Source organism: Eleutherodactylus coqui, chromosome 4 (assembly GCF_035609145.1).
Source record: "Eleutherodactylus coqui strain aEleCoq1 chromosome 4, aEleCoq1.hap1, whole genome shotgun sequence".
In the NCBI taxonomy this organism is placed as follows: domain Eukaryota; kingdom Metazoa; phylum Chordata; class Amphibia; order Anura; family Eleutherodactylidae; genus Eleutherodactylus; species Eleutherodactylus coqui.
In genome coordinates, this window is record NC_089840.1 from 141139003 (window position 1) to 141158736 (window position 19734).

The window sequence follows — 19734 nt, forward strand, 5'->3', positions numbered from 1 at the left end:
GGCAAATGGAGGCATAACAGTAGCCTCCAGTCCTACTATAGCTGTCTCTGTAAAAGAACAGAGACAGTACACTTCAATACAAAAGTCTTGCAGTGTATTATCCAAGTGATCATAGGATTACATGTCCACGTCCATCACAGAGACAAAAAAATGTAAAAAAAATAAATAAAAATGGTGAAAAAAATATCCAACTAAATATACAACTTAAAAAAGCGTTCATTTTTACTTCTTCCTTTTTTAGAAGAGAAAAAAAATGCAGATTCCAAGAAGAATAGAGATCATAACCAGATAGAGAAAGTTATAGACCCAAGAACAAATGCACCTGACTGGATTCTCCCCCCCCCCTCCCGCCGTTTCATTTACAGATTCGAGACTTGACCCCAAACTACGCCTAGACTAGATGTTAAAGGGGTTGTCTCGCGAAAGCAAGTGGGGTTAAGGACTTCTGTATGGCCATATTAATGCACTTTGCAATATACATCGTGCATTAAATATGAGCCATACAGAAGTTATTCACTTACCTGCTCCGTTGCTGGCGTCCCCGTTGCCATGGCTCCGTCTAACTTCGGTGTCTTCTTGCTTTTTTAGACGCGTTTGCGCAGATCTATCTTCTCCATTCGGCTCGGCTCAGCATCACCGGCATTTTGGCTCCGCCCCCTTGTACGCGTCATCGCGAAGCTCCGCCCCTGTCACACGTGCCGATTCCAGCCAATCAGAGGCTGGAATCGGCACATGTGATGGGGGCGGAGCTTCGCGATGACGCGTACAAGGGGCGGAGCCAAAATGCCGGTGATGCCGAGCCGAGCCGAATGGAGAAGATAGATCTGCGCAAGCGCGTCTAAAAAAGCAAGAAGACACCAAAGTTAGACGGAACCATGGCAACGGGGACGCCAGCAACGGAGCAGGTAAGTGAATAACTTCTGTATGGCTCATATTTAATGCACGATGTATATTACAAAGTGCATTAATATGGCCATACAGAAGTGCTTAACCCCACTTGCTTTCGCGAGACAACCCCTTTAAGCTTCTCACCTTTCCCTGGTCCTTCATTTCTGTCCATTCCAAAACGCCATTTGGTGTCTGAGCTCTGAAGTTGACCTACCAATTGTAGGTGCTTTTGGCGGTGGGCAACCCCATACAACTATGCAACCTCATACACCGCAAGCTATGATGCACAGTGTGTTCTGCTGCTTTTCTATTATAGCCAGCATGACCTTTTTCAGTGATTTGTGCCACACCACTAACTCTTCTGTTAAACTGGACCAAGCTGGCGAGCCTTTGCTCCCCATGCTCATCAATGAGCCTTTGGCGCCTGTGACCCTATCACTGATTTACCAATTATCCTTACTTGGGCAACTTTTGGTAGGCACTAAACACTATTTACCCAGAACACTCATCTGCCATAGAGATGCTCTGAACTAGTCATCTAGCAATCACAATTTGGCCATTGTCAAAGTCGTTCGGATCCTTTTGACTGCCAGATTTTCCTGCTTCCAACACATCAATTGCCAGAGCTGACTGGTTGCTTGCGTCATATAACCCATCCCATGACAGGTGCCATGAAATAACCAATATTATTTATTAACTCCACTCTCCAATGGTTTTTAATCTTATGGCTGATGACTGTAAGGCAATAAATGACTGAACAGAATGGTTGAGTGGATGTAAAAAGCTAATGGATGTCTTTATATTATTGACATTTACATTTTGTAGTATATTCCATGAAGGAGAATATAGCAGAATGTCAAGAACAGAAACCAGTCATCAGTGTGAGAGGGTTCAGTTTTCTGCAGTCTTTTGATTGTGGAAATCAGTGGTACTTGAGATGACAGACTTCACCAATATGATCTTCTTTCATAAATCTTTGGCATATCAAAAGGTTATGACTGGATTTGCCCTTTAAAATCTTGCTCTTGAATGAAAAAAAAAACAAAAACACAACCGCTGTTAGTTTATAAAATAAACATACAAGGGCAACTCTTTATGCAGAGCAGCAACCATGCAGGCTTATTTAAACAGTTTTTTCCCCCAAGATCCTCCTGTAAAAATAAATCTCTAAAGCCAGATTATTACAGTGTTGTCAAATTACACTTTTTGCAGTGATTTTCGCAACATAGTGGTGAAAGAAAACTCATTGACTACACCATCTGAATAAGCCATAAAAGTTTATAACTGTTACTAGCAGCATAGAAAAAAAGTCCTACTTTTTATTCCCTGTTCAGAAGTAATATTTGTATCAGCAACATTTAACAAAGTCCCTTTATTCACTTTGGAAAACTCTATCAAAAGTTCAGGAGCTGGAAAGAATATGTAGAACATGTCTTGTGTGCTTCCAACATACAAGATGGATACTGTGATCACTATGATACTGGAGCCGCTGTGCGGAGTCACTATTACACTAGGGCCGCTGTGGGGTGTCACAATGATGCTTGGGCTGCTGTGGGGTGTCACTATGATACTGGGGGCCACTGTTGTATTAAATAGTATACTGGGGGCCACTGTGTGGTGTCACTATGGTACTGGGGCTGCTGTGCAGTGTCACTATAACACTAAGGCCGCTGTGGGGTGTCACTATTACACTGGAGCCGCTGGGGTGTTACTATGATACTGGGGGCTACTTTGGGGTGTCACTATTATACAGGGGGCTACTCTGGGATGTCATTATTATACTTGGGGCCACTGTGGGATGTAAATATTTCTACTGGGGGCCGCTGTAGGATGTTTTATGATACTGGGGCCGCTGTGGGGTGTAACTATTACACTAGGGCCGCTGTGGGTTGTCACTATGATAGTGGGGCCGCTGTGGGGTGTCATTATAATATTGGAGCTGCTGTGCGGTGTCACTATTACACTAGGGCCGCTGTGGGGTGTCACTATGATACTGGGGCTGCTGTGGGGTGTCACTATGATACTGGGGGCCACTGTGGGATTTAAATAATATACTGGGGGCCGCTGTGGGTTGTCACTATTACACTGGCGCTGCAGGGGTGTCACTATTACACTAGGGCCGCTGTGGGGTGTCACTATGATGCTTGGGCTGCTGTGGGGTGTCATTATGATACTGGGGGCCACTGATGTATTTAAATAGTATACTGGGGGCTACTGTGTGGTGTCACTATGATACTGGGGCTGCTGTGCGGTGTCACTATTACACTAGGGCCGCTGTGGGGTGTCACTATTATACTGGGGCCACTGGGGTGTTACTATGATACTGGGGGCTACATCGGGGTGTCACTATTATACTGGGGGCTACTGTGGGATTTCATTATTATACTTGGGACCACTGTGGGATGTAAATATTTCTACTGGGGGCCGCTGTAGAATGTAATTATGATACTGGGGCCGCTGTGGGGTGTAACTATTACACTAGGGCCGCTGTGGGTTGTAACTATAATAGTGGGGCCGCTGTGGGGTGTCACTATGATACTGGAACCGCTGTGTGGTGTCACTATTACACTAGGGCCGCTGTGGGGTGTCACTGTGATACTGGGGCTGCTGTGGGGTGTCACTATGATACTGGGGGCCACTGTGGGATTTAAATAGTATACTGGGGGCCGCTGTGGGATGTCACTATTACACTGGTGTTGCTCGGGTGTCACTATGACATTGGGGGCCACTGTGGGATGTCACTATGATAGTGGGGCTGCTGCGCGGTGTCACTATTACACTAGGGCCGCTGTGGGGTGTCACTATTACACTGGGGGCGCTGGGGTGTCACTATGATACTGGGGGCTACTTTGGGGTGTCACTATTACACTGGGGGCTGCTGTGGGATGCCACTATTATACTGGGGGCCACTGTGGGATGTCATTATTACTACTAGGGGGCGCTGTGGGATGTCACTATGATACTGGGGGCCACTGTGGGATGTCACTATTACACTGGGGGCCACTGTGAGGTGTCAATATTACACTAGGGCCGCTGTGGGGTGTCACTATTACACTAGGGCCGCTGTGGCGTGTCACTATAATACCAGGGGCTGCTGTGGGGTGTCACTATGATACTGGGGGCTGCTGTGGGATGTCACTATTACACTGGGGCTACTTGGGAGTCACTATGAGACTAAGGCCGCAATGGGGTGTCACTATGATACAGGGTCCACTGTGCAGTGTCACTATTACACTGGGGCCGCTGTGGGATGTCACTATGATACTGGGGGCCACTGTGCGATGTAACTAGTATACTGTGGGATGTCACTATTACACTGGGGCTACTGGGGTGTCACTATGATACTGGGGGCCGCTGTGGGGTGTTACTATGATACTGGGGCTGCTGTGCGGTGTCACTATTACACTAGGGCTGCTGTGGGGTGTCACTTTTATACTTGGGCTGCTAGGGTGTCACTATGATACTGGGGGCCACTGTAGGGTGTTACTTTGATACTGGAGCCACTGTGGGGTGTCACTATTACACTTGGGCCGCTGTGGGGCGTCGCTATTACACTAGGGCCGCTGCTAGGTGTCACTTTGATACTGTGGCTGCTGTGCGGTGTCACTATTACACTAGAGCTTCTGTGGGGTTTCACTTTTATACTTAGGCTGCTAGGGTGTCACTATGATACTGGGGGCCACTGTAGGGTGTTACTTTGATACTGGAGCCACTGCAGGGTGTGACTATTACAATAGGGCCACTTTGGGGTGTCACTATTATACTGGGGGCTGCTGTGGGATGTCACTATTATACTGGGGGCCACTGTGGGATGTCATTATTACTACTGGGGGGCGCTATGGAATGTCACTATGATACAGTGGGCCGCTGTGGAATGTCACTATTACACTAGGGCCACTGTGGGGTGTCACTATGATACTGGGAACTGCTGATGAATGTCACTTTTACACTGGGACTGTTTGGGTGTCACTATGATACTGGGGCTGTGGCGGGGTGTCACTATAATACTGGGGCCACTGTGCAGTGTCACGATTATACTGGGTCTGCTCTGGGGTGTCACTATTATACTGGGGCTGCTGTGGGGTGTCACTATGATACTGGGGGCCACTGTGGGATGTAACTAGTATACTGGGAGCCGCTGTGGGATGTCACTATTACACTGGGGCTACTGGGGTGTCACTATGATACTTGGGGCTGCTGTGGGATGTCCCTATTAGACTGGGGCTGCTGAGGTGTCAACATTGATACTGGGGCCGCTGTGCGGTGTCACTATTACACTAGTGCCGCAGTGGTGTGTCACTATTATACTGGGGCCGCTGTGGGATGTCACTAATATACTGGGGCCACTGTGGGATGTCACTTTTACACTGGGACTGCTAGAGCGTCACTATAGTACTGGGGTCCGCTTTGGGGTGTCCCTATTATACTGAGGGCTCCTGTGGGATGTCACCATTATACTGGGTTCCACTGTGGGATGTCATTATTACTACTGGGGGGCGCTATGGGATGTCACTATAATACAGGGGTCCACTGTGGGGTGTCAGTATGATACTGGAGCCGCTGTGGGGTGACACTATGATACTGGGGCTGCTGTGGGATGTCACTATTACATTGGGGCTGCTGGGGCGTCAACATTGATACTGGGGCCGCTGTGCGGTGTCACTATTACACTAGGGCCGCTGTGGGGTGTCACTTTTATACTGGGCCTGCTGAGGGTGTCACTATGATACTGGGGGCTGCTGTGGAATGTAACTATTATACTGCGGGCTGCTGTGGTATGTCACTGTTACGCTGGGGCTGCTGGGGCGTCACTATGATACTGGGGCCGCTGTGCGGTGTCACTATTACAGAAAGGCTGCTTGGCTGTCACCTTTATACTTGGGCTGCTAGGGTGTCACTAATATACTGGGGCCGCTGTGGGCTGTCACTATTATATTGGGGGCCGCTGTGGGGTGTCATTATTATACTGGGGGCTGCTGTGGGGTGTCACTATGGTACCGGGGGCCGCTGTGAGGTGACACTATGATACTGGAGCCACTGTGGGGTGTCACTATTACACTTGGGCCGCTGTGGGGCGTCGCTATTACACTAGGGCCGCTGTTTGGTGTCACTATGATACTGTGGCTGCTGTGCGGTGTCACTATTACACTAGGGCTTCTGTGGGGTTTCACTTTTATACTTAGGCTGCTGTGGGATGTCACTATTATACTGGGGGCCACTGTGGGATGTCATTATTACTACTGGGGGTCGCTATGGAATGTCACTATGATATAGTGGGCCGCTGTGGGATGTCACTATTACACTAGGGCCACTGTGGGGTGTCACTATGATACTGGGAACTGCTGATGAATGTCACTATTACACTGGGGCTGCTTGGGTGTCACTATGATACTGGGGCTGTGGCGGGGTGTCACTATAATACTGGGGCCACTGTGCAGTGTCACGATTACACTGGGTCTGCTGTGGGGTGTCAATATAATACTGGGGCTGCTGTGGGGTGTCACTATGATACTGGGGGCCACTGTGGGATGTAACTAGTATACTGGGAGCCGTGGTGGGATGTCACTATTACACTGGGGCTGCAGGGGTGTCACTATGATACTGGGGGCCCCTGTGGGGTGTCACTATGATACTGGGGGCCACTGCGGAGTGTCACTATTATACTGGGGGCCGTTGTGGGTTGTCACTATTGCACTGGGGCCGCTGTGGGATGTCACTATTACACTGGGGCTGCTGGGGTGTCAACATTGATACTGGGGCCTCTGTGCGGTGTCACTATTACACTAGGGCCGCTATGGGTTGTCACTTTTATACTGGGCCTGCTGAGGGGTGTCACTATGATACTGGGGGCTGCTGTGGAATGTAACTAATATACTGCGGGCTGCTGTGGGATGTCACTATTACACAAGGGCTGCTTGGGTGTCACTTTTATACTTGGGCTGCTAGGGTGTCACTATTATACTGGGGCCGCTGTGGGCTGTCACTAATATACTCGGGGCCGCTGTGGGATGTCACTATTACACTGGGTCTGCTAGGGTGTCACTATGATACCAGGGGCCACTGTGGGGTGTCACTATGATACTGGAGCCGCTGTGGGGTGTTACTATGATACTGAGGCTGCTGTGCGGTGTCACTATTACACTAGGGCTGCTGTGGGGTGTCACTTTTATACTAGGGCTGCTAGGGTGTCACTATGATACTGGGGGTCACTGTAGGGTGTTACTTTGATACTGGAGACACTGTGGGGTGTCATTATTACTCTTGAGCCGCTGTGCGGTGTCACTATTACACTGGGGCCGCTGTGGGATGTCACTATTACACTGGGGCTGCTGTAGTGTCACTATGATACTTGGGGCTTCTGTGGGATGTCCCAATTAGACTGGGGCTGCTGAGGTGTCAACATTGATACTGGGGCCGCTATGCGGTGTCACTATTACACTAGGGCCGCTATGGGGTGTCACTTTTATACTGGGCCTGCTGAGGGGTGTCACTATGATACTGGGGGCTGCTGTGGAATGTAACTAATATACTGCGGGCTGCTGTGGGATGTCACTATTAACCAAGGGGTGCTTGGGTGTCACTTTTATACTTGGGCTGCTAGGGTGTCACTATTATACTGGGGCCGCTGTGGGCTGTCACTATGATACCAGGGGCCACTGTGGGGTGTCACTATGATACTGAAGCCGCTGTGGCGTGTTACTATGATACTGAGGCTGCTGTGCGGTGTCACTATTACACTAGGGCTGCTCTGGGGTGTCACTTTTATACTAGGGCTGCTAGGGTGTCACTATGATACTGGGGGTCACTGTGGGGTGTTACTTTGATACTGGAGACACTGTGGGGTGTCATTATCACACTTGGGCTGCTGTGGGGTGTCACTATAACACTAGGGCCGCTGTGGGGTGTCACTACGATACTGAGGGCCGCTGTGGGGTGCCACTATGATACTGGGCACAGCTGTGGGGTGTCACTATTATACTAGAGAGGGCTGTGGGATGTCACTATTACACTGGGGCTGATGTGGGAGGTCGCTATTACACTGAGGCCGCTGGGGAGTCACTATGATACTGGGGGCCGCTGTGGGGTGTGACTGTGATACTAGGGGCTGCTGTGGGATGTCACTAGTACACTGGTGCTGCTGGGGTGTCACTATGATACTGGGGCCACTGTGCGGTGTCATGATTACACTATGGCTGCTGTGGGGTGTCACTTTTATACTTGGGGTTGCTGTGGAGTGTCACTATGAAACTGGGGGCTGCTGTGGGATGTAACTAAAATACTGGGGGCCGCTGTAGGATGTCATTACACTGGGGCTGCTGGGGTGTCACTATGATACTGGGGGCTACTGTAGGGTGTCACTATGATACTGGAGCTGCTGTGCAGTGTCACAATTACAGTAGGGCCGCTGTGGGGTGTCACTATTACACTGAGGCTACTGGGGTGTCACTATGATACTTGGGGCTGCTGTGGGATGTCCCTATTAGACTGGGGCTGCTGAGGTGTCAACATTGATACTGGGGATGCTGTGCGGTGTCGCTATTACACTAGTGCCGCAGTGGTGTGTCACTATTATACTGGGGCCGCTGTGGGATGTCACTAATATACTGTGGCCACTGTGGGATGTCACTATTACACTGGGGCTGCTGTAGTGTCACTATGATACTTGGGGCTTCTGTGGGATGTCCCAATTAGACTGGGGCTGCTGAGGTGTCAACATTGATACTGGGGCCGCTATGCGGTGTCACTATTACACTAGGGCCGCTATGGGGTGTCACTTTTATACTGGGCCTGCTGAGGGGTGTCACTATGATACTGGGGGCTGCTGTGGAATGTAACTAATATACTGCGGGCTGCTGTGGGATGTCACTATTAACCAAGGGGTGCTTGGGTGTCACTTTTATACTTGGGCTGCTAGGGTGTCACTAATATACTGGGGCCGCTGTGGGCTGTCACTATTATATTGGGGGCCGCTGTGGGGTGTCATTATTATACTGGGGGCTGCTGTGGGGTGTCACTATGGTACCGGGGGCCGCTGTGAGGTGACACTATGATACTGGAGCCACTGTGGGGTGTCACTATTACACTTGGGCCACTGTGGGGCGTCGCTATTACACTAGGGCCGCTGTTTGGTGTCACTATGATACTGTGGCTGCTGTGCGGTGTCACTATTACACTAGGGCTTCTGTGGGGTTTCACTTTTATACTTAGGCTGCTGTGGGATGTCACTATTATACTGGGGGCCACTGTGGGATGTCATTATTACTACTGGGGGTCGCTATGGAATGTCACTATGATATAGTGGGCCGCTGTGGGATGTCACTATTACACTAGGGCCACTGTGGGGTGTCACTATGATACTGGGAACTGCTGATGAATGTCACTATTACACTGGGGCTGCTTGGGTGTCACTATGATACTGGGGCTGTGGCGGGGTGTCACTATAATACTGGGGCCACTGTGCAGTGTCACGATTACACTGGGTCTGCTGTGGGGTGTCAATATTATACTGGGGCTGCTGTGGGGTGTCACTATGATACTGGGGGCCACTGTGGGATGTAACTAGTATACTGGGAGCCGCGGTGGGATGTCACTATTACACTGGGGCTGCAGGGGTGTCACTATGATACTGGGGGCCCCTGTGGGGTGTCACTATGATACTGGGGGCCACTGCGGAGTGTCACTATTATACTGGGGGCCGTTGTGGGTTGTCACTATTGCACTGGGGCCGCTGTGGGATGTCACTATTACACTGGGGCTGCTGGGGTGTCAACATTGATACTGGGGCCTCTGTGCGGTGTCACTATTACACTAGGGCCGCTATGGGTTGTCACTTTTATACTGGGCCTGCTGAGGGGTGTCACTATGATACTGGGGGCTGCTGTGGAATGTAACTAATATACTGCGGGCTGCTGTGGGATGTCACTATTACACAAGGGCTGCTTGGGTGTCACTTTTATACTTGGGCTGCTAGGGTGTCACTATTATACTGGGGCCGCTGTGGGCTGTCACTAATATACTCGGGGCCGCTGTGGGATGTCACTATTACACTGGGTCTGCTAGGGTGTCACTATGATACCAGGGGCCACTGTGGGGTGTCACTATGATACTGGAGCCGCTGTGGGGTGTTACTATGATACTGAGGCTGCTGTGCGGTGTCACTATTACACTAGGGCTGCTGTGGGGTGTCACTTTTATACTAGGGCTGCTAGGGTGTCACTATGATACTGGGGGTCACTGTAGGGTGTTACTTTGATACTGGAGACACTGTGGGGTGTCATTATTACACTTGAGCCGCTGTGCGGTGTCACTATTACACTGGGGCCGCTGTGGGATGTCACTATTACACTGGGGCTGCTGTAGTGTCACTATGATACTTGGGGCTTCTGTGGGATGTCCCAATTAGACTGGGGCTGCTGAGGTGTCAACATTGATACTGGGGCCGCTATGCGGTGTCACTATTACACTAGGGCCGCTATGGGGTGTCACTTTTATACTGGGCCTGCTGAGGGGTGTCACTATGATACTGGGGGCTGCTGTGGAATGTAACTAATATACTGCGGGCTGCTGTGGGATGTCACTATTAACCAAGGGGTGCTTGGGTGTCACTTTTATACTTGGGCTGCTAGGGTGTCACTATTATACTGGGGCCGCTGTGGGCTGTCACTATGATACCAGGGGCCACTGTGGGGTGTCACTATGATACTGAAGCCGCTGTGGCGTGTTACTATGATACTGAGGCTGCTGTGCGGTGTCACTATTACACTAGGGCTGCTCTGGGGTGTCACTTTTATACTAGGGCTGCTAGGGTGTCACTATGATACTGGGGGTCACTGTGGGGTGTTACTTTGATACTGGAGACACTGTGGGGTGTCATTATCACACTTGGGCTGCTGTGGGGTGTCACTATAACACTAGGGCCGCTGTGGGGTGTCACTACGATACTGAGGGCCGCTGTGGGGTGCCACTATGATACTGGGCACAGCTGTGGGGTGTCACTATTATACTAGAGAGGGCTGTGGGATGTCACTATTACACTGGGGCTGATGTGGGAGGTCGCTATTACACTGAGGCCGCTGGGGAGTCACTATGATACTGGGGGCCGCTGTGGGGTGTGACTGCGATACTAGGGGCTGCTGTGGGATGTCACTAGTACACTGGTGCTGCTGGGGTGTCACTATGATACTGGGGCCACTGTGCGGTGTCATGATTACACTATGGCTGCTGTGGGGTGTCACTTTTATACTTGGGGTTGCTGTGGAGTGTCACTATGAAACTGGGGGCTGCTGTGGGATGTAACTAAAATACTGGGGGCCGCTGTAGGATGTCATTACACTGGGGCTGCTGGGGTGTCACTATGATACTGGGGGCTGCTGTAGGGTGTCACTATGATACTGGAGCTGCTGTGCAGTGTCACAATTACAGTAGGGCCGCTGTGGGGTGTCACTATTACACTGAGGCTACTGGGGTGTCACTATGATACTTGGGGCTGCTGTGGGATGTCCCTATTAGACTGGGGCTGCTGAGGTGTCAACATTGATACTGGGGATGCTGTGCGGTGTCGCTATTACACTAGTGCCGCAGTGGTGTGTCACTATTATACTGGGGCCGCTGTGGGATGTCACTAATATACTGTGGCCACTGTGGGATGTCACTATTACACTGGGACTGCTAGACTGTCACTATGATACTGGGGTCCGCTTTGGGGTGTCCCTATTATACTGAGGGCTCCTGTGGGATGTCACCATTATACTGGGGGCCACTGTGGGATGTCATTATTACTACTGGGGGGCGCTATGGGATGTCACTATAATACAGGGGGCCACTGTGGGGTGTCAGTATGATACTGGAGCCGCTGTGGGGTGACACTATGATACTGGGGCAGCTGTGGGATGTCACTATTACACTGGGGCTGCTGGGGCGTCAACATTGATACTGGGGCCGCTGTGCGGTGTCACTATTACACTAGGGCCACTGTGAGGTGTCACTTTTATACTGGGCCTGCTGAGGGGTGTCACTATGATACTGGGGGCGGCTGTGGAATGTAACTATTATACTGCGGGCTGCTGTGGTATGTCACTATTACGCTGGGGCTGCTGGGGTGTCACTATGATACTGGGGCCGCTGTGCGGTGTCACTATTACACAATGGCTGCTTGGCTGTCACTTTTATACTTGGGCTGCTAGGGTGTCACTAATATACTGGGGCTGCTGTGGGCTCTCACTATTATACTGGGGGCCGCTGTGGGGTGTCACTATTATACTCGGGGCTGCTGTGGGGCGTCACTATGGTACCGGGGGCCGCTGTGAGGTGACACTATGATACTGGAGCCGCTCTGGGGTGTTACTTTAATACTGGAGACACTGTGGGGTGTCATTATTACACTTGGGCCACTGTGGGGTGTCACTATAACACTAGGGCCGCTGAGGGGTGTCACTATGATACTTGGGGCCGCTGTGGGGTGTCCCTCTTATACAGGGTGCCACTGTGGGGTGTCACTATTATACTAGGGACCGCTGTGCGATGTCACTATTACACTGGGGCTGATGTGGGATGACGCTATTACACTGAGGCTGCTGGGGTGTCACTATGATACTGGGGGCCGCTGTCGGGTGTCACTGTGATACTAGGGGCTGCTGTGGGATGTCACTAGTGCACTGGTGCTGCTGGGGTATCACTATGATACTGGGGCCACTGTGCGATGTCACGATTACACTAGGGCTGCTGTGGGGTGTCACTTTTATACTTGGGGTTGCTGTGGAGTGTCACTATGAAACTGGGGGCTGCTGTGGGATGTAACTAAAATACTGGGGGCCGCTGTAGGATGTCATTATTACACTCTGGCTGCTGGGATGTCACTATGATACTGGGGGCTGCTGTGGGGTGTCACTATGATACTGGAGCTGCTGTGCAGTGTCACAATTACACTAGGGCCGCTGTGGGGTGTCACTATTATACTGGGGCTGCTGTGGGGTGTCACTATGATACTAGGGCCACTGTGGGATGTCACTAATATACTGGGGCCACTGTGGGATGTCACTATTACACTGGGATTGCTAGAGTGTCACTATGATACTGGGGTCCGCTTTGGGGTGTCCCTATTATACTGGGGGATCCTGTGGGATGTCACTATTATACTGGGGGCCACTGTGGGATGTCATTATTACTACTGGGGGGTGTTATGGGATGTCACTATGATACAGGGGGCCACTGTGGGGTGTCACTATGATACTGGAGCCGCTATGGGGTGTCACTATGATACTGGAGCTGCTGTGCGATGTCACTATTACACTAGGGCTGCTGTGGGGTGTCACTGTTATACTAGGGCTGCTAGGGTGTCACTATGATACTGGGGGCCACTGTGGGGTGTTACTATTACACTTGGGCCGCTGTGGGGTATTACTATAACACTAGGGCTGCTGTGGGGTGTCACTATGATACTGGGGGCTGCAGTGTGGTGTCACTCTTATACTAGGGGCCGCTGTGGGATGTCACTATTGCATTGGGGCTGCTGTGGGATGTCACTATTACACTAGGACTGCTGGGGTGTGACTGTGATACTGGGGCCTCTTGGGGGCGTCACTATGATACTGGGGCCACTGTGGGGTGTCTCTGCGATTCTAGGGGCTGCTGTGGGATGTCACTAGTACACTGGTGCTGTGTGTCACTATGATACTGGGAGACGCTGTGGGGTGTCACTATGATACTGGGGCCACTGTGCGGTGTCACGATTACAATAGGGCTGCTGTGGAGTGTCACTATGAAACTGGGGGCTGCTGTGGGATGTAACTAAAATACTGGGGGCCGCTGTAGGATGTCATTATTACACTCTGGCTGCTGGGATGTCACTATGATACTGGGGGCTGCTGTGGGGTGTCACTATGATACTGGAGCTGCTGTGCAGTGTCACAATTACACTAGGGCCGCTGTGGGGTGTCACTATTATACTGGGGCTGCTGTGGGGTGTCACTATGATACTAGGGCCACTGTGGGATGTCACTAATATACTGGGGCCACTGTGGGATGTCACTATTACACTGGGATTGCTAGAGTGTCACTATGATACTGGGGTCCGCTTTGGGGTGTCCCTATTATACTGGGGGATCCTGTGGGATGTCACTATTATACTGGGGGCCACTGTGGGATGTCATTATTACTACTGGGGGGTGTTATGGGATGTCACTATGATACAGGGGGCCACTGTGGGGTGTCACTATGATACTGGAGCCGCTATGGGGTGTCACTATGATACTGGAGCTGCTATGCGATGTCACTATTACACTAGGGCTGCTGTGGGGTGTCACTGTTATACTAGGGCTGCTAGGGTGTCACTATGATACTGGGGGCCACTGTGGGGTGTTACTATTACACTTGGGCCGCTGTGGGGTATTACTATAACACTAGGGCTGCTGTGGGGTGTCACTATGATACTGGGGGCTGCAGTGTGGTGTCACTCTTATACTAGGGGCCGCTGTGGGATGTCACTATTGCATTGGGGCTGCTGTGGGATGTCACTATTACACTAGGACTGCTGGGGTGTGACTGTGATACTGGGGCCTCTGTGGGGCGTCACTATGATACTGGGGCCACTGTGGGGTGTCTCTGCGATTCTAGGGGCTGCTGTGGGATGTCACTAGTACACTGGTGCTGTGTGTCACTATGATACTGGGAGACGCTGTGGGGTGTCACTATGATACTGGGGCCACTGTGCGGTGTCACGATTACAATAGGGCTGCTGTGGAGTGTCACTTTTATATTTTATATTGGGGGCTGCTGTGTCACTATGTCCCTATGCTGTGGGATGTAACTAATATACTGGGGGCCGCTGTAGAATGTCACTATTACACTGGGGCAGCTGGAGTGTCACTATGATACTGGGGGCTGCTGTGGGATGTAACTAATATACTGGGGGCCGCTGTGGGATGTCACTATTACACTGGGGCTGCTGGAGTGTCACTATGATACTAGGGGCCGCTGTGGGGTGCCACAATAATACTGGGGCCGTTGTTCGGTGTCACTATTACACTAGTGCCGCAGTGGGGTGTCACTAATATACTGGGGCTGCTGTGGGGTGCCACTATGATACTGGGGATACTGTGGGATGTCACTAATATACTGGGGGCTGCTGTGGGATGTCACTATTACACTGGGACTGCTAGGTTTTCACTATGATACTGGAGGCTGCTGTGGGATGTAACTAACATACTGGGGGCCGCTGTGGGATGTCACTATTACACTGGGGCTGCTGGTGTGTCACTATGATACTGGGGGTCACTTTGGGGTGTCACTATTACACTTGGGCAGCTGTGGGTTGTCACTATGATACTGGGGGCCACCGTAGGGTGTCACTATTTTACCGGGGGCTGCAGTGGGGCATCACTATTATACTGGGGGCCGCTGTGGGATGTCACTGTTACACTGGGGCTGCGTTGGGATGTCACTATTACACTGGGGGCCGCTTTGGGAAGTCACTATTATACTGGGGGCCGCTGTGGGAAGTCACTATTATACTGGGGGCCGCTGTGGGACGTCACTCTTATACTTGGGCCACTTTGAGAAGTTGCTATTATCCTGGGAGCTGCTGTGGTATGTCACTGTTATACTGGGGGCCGCTGTGGGGTGTCACTATTGTACTGGGAAAGCTTGACAAAGACCATCTATGTAACGGTCGAAACGTCGCTGTATTTCATGATGATGTGATGTTCTGATGGAAATATAAGTCTTTATTGCACCTGAAGATCTGGACTCTGCTGCCTATTTTTCTTTTTTACTATTGTACTGGGGGCTGCTTTGGGGTGTCACTATAGTACCAGGGGCCGCTGTGAGGTGTCACTATGATACTGGGGGCCGCTTTGAGGTGTCACTATAATACTGGGGCCACAGTGGGGTGTCACTATTAAACTAGGGCTGCTGTGGGGTGTTACTTTTATACTGGGGCCACTGTGGGGTGTCACTATTATACTTGTGGATGAGGAGAAAAAAGAGGGGTGGAGCAAAACCCATACAGTTGTGTTTGTTGTAAGAACTGATACTGTAAAAATGGTGAAGAGAGTGAAGTTGTAACTTTAATAGTGGAGGTGCTGTCTGACCAGATGACACACCACCTGGGTGGGCGTGATAGAGTAAGACAATGGAACTAAAAAACTGGCAGTGGAGAAGGCGCAACACTCAGCAGCCTCAACACCCCACAGCAGCCCCCAGTGTAATAATGACATCCCACAGCAGCCGCCACTTTAATAGTAACATCCCACAGCGGCCCCCAGTATAATAGTGACACCCCACAGCAGTTCTGACTAATCATAGTGACATCCCACAGCAGACTCCAGTATAAAAGTGACACCCCACAGCCACCCCAGTATAGTAGTGACACCCCACAGTGGCACCAGTATAATAGTGATACCACACAGCAGCGCCCAGTATAATAGTGACACCCCACAGCAACCCCCAGTGTAATAGTGACATCCCACAGTAACCCCCAGGGTGATAGTGACATCCCACAGCGGCCCCCAGTATAATAGTGACATCCCACAGTGGCCAACAGTTTTATAGTGACCCCCACAGCAGCCCCCAGTAGTATTAGTGACAACCCACAGCACCCCAAGTATAATAGTAAGAGAATGGAACTAAAAAACTGGCAGTGGAGAAGGCGCAACACTTCAGGCTAAAGCAAATAGGAAGTGACTAAAAGTTTGAGAAACTTCTCCTTTTATTTAATAAAGTACGTGATCAGCTTATGAAAACACTTTTCGGGGATAACATTTATTTAGGGAAACAGTGATGTATTTTTTAGACATCTCACCAAAAAATGTGAAGCATGCCTGGTTGTCAACCAGTAGTTTAAAGGATCACTCTGCCAAAAACACATTTTCCATTCCTACCTACCTCACCTAATTGCCTGTCACATTCTGGAGGTCCCCTCTGTATATTGCAGTGCAGCCTCCTGTCTGATGCATATCAAGCACCATCTTGATGTTGTTTTCACTTTCACTATTATGTGATATCAATTCCATGTGCATCAGTACATCATTAGCTAGAGGCTATACCATCTTTACCTGCTGGAGGGACAATATAATTAACATTACCTTTTGTGATCACCTAAATAAATTACAGACCATAAGTATACAGTCAGAAGGATGAGCTGTGATCTCCTCTATGATAACTGTGTGGCAGGAGCTATGTGACCATCATCAGTAACTGTGATAGGAGTGTCTGTGTCCCTCTTTAGGGTGACTACCCACTACAGTTTTTTTTCACTGCGAAATTCGCAGCCTTTTTTTTCCTGCAGGGGTCTATGGGACTTAAATTCGCGATCGCGCAAAATCGCTATTTTCCACGAAACCGCGATTTTGCGCGATAGCGATTTTAACATTACAAGTCCCATAGACCCCTGCAGAAAAAAAAAGCGCTCCGAATTTCGCAGGGAAAAAAACTGTAGTGGGTAGTCACCCTTAAGTAGTTTTTGTTGTAAGGTCCATCACACAGATATTATGCTGAGTGTGAGAACACATAAACCTAAGTAAGGCCGGACTCACATGGATGGACTGGATTCCACATACGGGAGGCCCACAGCAGATTCTGGCTGTGAGCCCGGCCAACAACCCTGCATACCTGAATTTTCTTGTATTGCGGGTGACTGCAATGACTGACCATACAGTATTTTAAAAATTTATTTGCATTTCCCGCACTGTCACTAGGCCAGTGATGGGCAACCTTTTAAGCTCGGTGTGTCAAAATTCGCCAAAAAACCGAGCATAACTGGAGTGGTGTGTCACTTTTTGAAAACAAAAAATAGATTCGCGATATTTTTAGTTTAAATAACAAAAATGTATAATTGTAATGTATAACTGTATTTAATAAACCCCAAACACAAGCCCTCACCTCTCGCAGCCTCCCCCTCACTTATCTCAGTAATGATGAGTCCCCAGCGGTGACAGTGCCCCCACAGCGCCCCCCACAGTGGTCCCCAGCAGTGACAGTGCCCCCCGCAGCTGCCCCCCAGCAGCGGCAATGCCCCCCCCAAAGCTGCCTCCCAGCAGTGACAGCGCCCCCTACAGCAGCCCCCCAGCACTGACAGCACCCCTCACAGTGGCCCCCCCAGCAATAACTGCCCCCCACAGCGGCCACCCAGCAGTGACTGCCCCCCACAGCGGCCCCCCAGCAATAACTGCCCCCTACAGTGGCCCTCCAGCAGTGACTGCCCTCTGCAGAGGCCCCCCCAACAGTGACTGACCCCCCACAGCGGCCCCCCCAGCATTAACTGCCACCCACAGCGGTCCCCCAGCAGTGATTGCCCCCCACAGTGGCACCCCCAGCAGTGACTGACTCCCACAGAAGCCCCCCAGCATTAACTGCCCCACACAGCGGCCCCCCAGCAGTGACTGCCCTCCACAGCGGAACCCCAGCAGTGACTGACCCCCACAGCGGCCCCCCAGCAGTGACTGACCCCCACAGCGGAACCCCAGCAGTGACAGTGCCCCCTGAGACCCATGTACTTACCTCCTGGAAGCTTCGCTCCTCCTGTGCCCGGCGCGCCACTAGCACAGATGATCTCCGGCACACACTGTGATGTTAGTATGCTGCCGGACGCTTCCTCCCCCGGACATTCTCACGGAACCAACAGGTAGGAGAGGTCGGGGGAGGAGGATCGCGGCTGCACACTGACATCACAGTGTGCACCAGGATCAGCCCTGCTACGGTAGTAGTGCTGGTTAGTGAATACCAGCAGAGGAGCTGTGGCCCCTGCCAGTATTCACTAACGGGGTGAGCGGCCACATTTCAGCGACTATGGCTACGCGTGTCAGTGCTGACACACGTGTCATAGGTTCGCCATCACGGCACTAGGCGATGACGTGGGTACCCGTTGCCCATACACAATGTTAATTGCATATGGGCTGCGGATCGGATGGCCTCTGTTGACTTCAATGGATGTCGTCTGTACAGTCTGTAGCAAAATAGAGCAGGCTGCAATATTTCCCTATTAACACATGAGTCCCTAGTAACACATGTAGGGACGACTGACACTGCAAAAAAGGACCTTGCAACTATCTGCAGAGACTTTGAAGACCTCGGAAAGAAGGTGAAGGAACTAGGAGCACAGGTAGTTTTCTCATCCATCCTCCCAGTGGATGGCCATGGAATAAGAAGATGGAACAGGATTCTAGAGGTGAACAACTGGCTACGTCGATGGTGCTGTCAGCAAAGATTTGGATTTCTAGACCATGGAGTGAATCGCCTATATAATGGACTGCTTGCTAGAGACAGGTTGCACCTTACAAAAACAGGTAAGCATATATTTAGTGGGAGCCTTGTTTCACTTATTAGGAGAGCTTTGAACTAGAACAATATGGAAAGGGAAGTGAAAGGCCAGGCAAAAATATACAACCAATTAATACATTTGAGAATCTTGTTATCAAAAGTAGAAAGAAAGAACAAAGACAAAAAATTCAGAAAGAAAGCAGAGGAGCAAGAGACACCGATCACAAACTAAAATGTTTTTACACAAATGAACAGAGCATGGGAAACAAAAAGGAGAATTGGAGCTCCTAACACAGAAAGAGAAATATGATGTCATAGGCATCATGGAAACTTGGAGAGATAATACACATGATTGGAATACAAGCCTTGAAGGGCACAACTTATTTATAAGAAACAGACCTAAAAAAAGGGAGGACGTATTGCGTTGTATGTTAGGAAAACAAGTACGGGTGGTTGGGCCCTTAGGAGGCAGTGACCTTGCTATCCTTAAATTTTGGATGAAAAGGGGAGGAAGACCTGAGAAAACTCAGACCTCGTGGTTGGATTTCAGAAAGCCAGATTGTAATGAACTCAGAGGGTAGGAAGAATCTAATG

The 19734-nt window shown here is 50.5% G+C and overlaps 1 long non-coding RNA gene across 2 annotated transcripts in view; it reads right to left on the bottom strand.

Moving 5' to 3' along the window:
• Nucleotides 1–1625: 1625 nt before the first annotated feature.
• LOC136624748 (uncharacterized) overlaps nucleotides 1626–19734 on the bottom strand; it is a 31048-nt gene continuing 12939 nt past the window's right edge. For both annotated transcript variants that reach the window (XR_010792418.1, XR_010792417.1), the window contains 2 exons: nucleotides 16768–16940; nucleotides 1626–1912 (listed from right to left, as the gene is read on the bottom strand). This is a non-coding gene — a long non-coding RNA (uncharacterized lncRNA). The remainder of the gene's footprint in view (nucleotides 1913–16767; nucleotides 16941–19734) is intronic.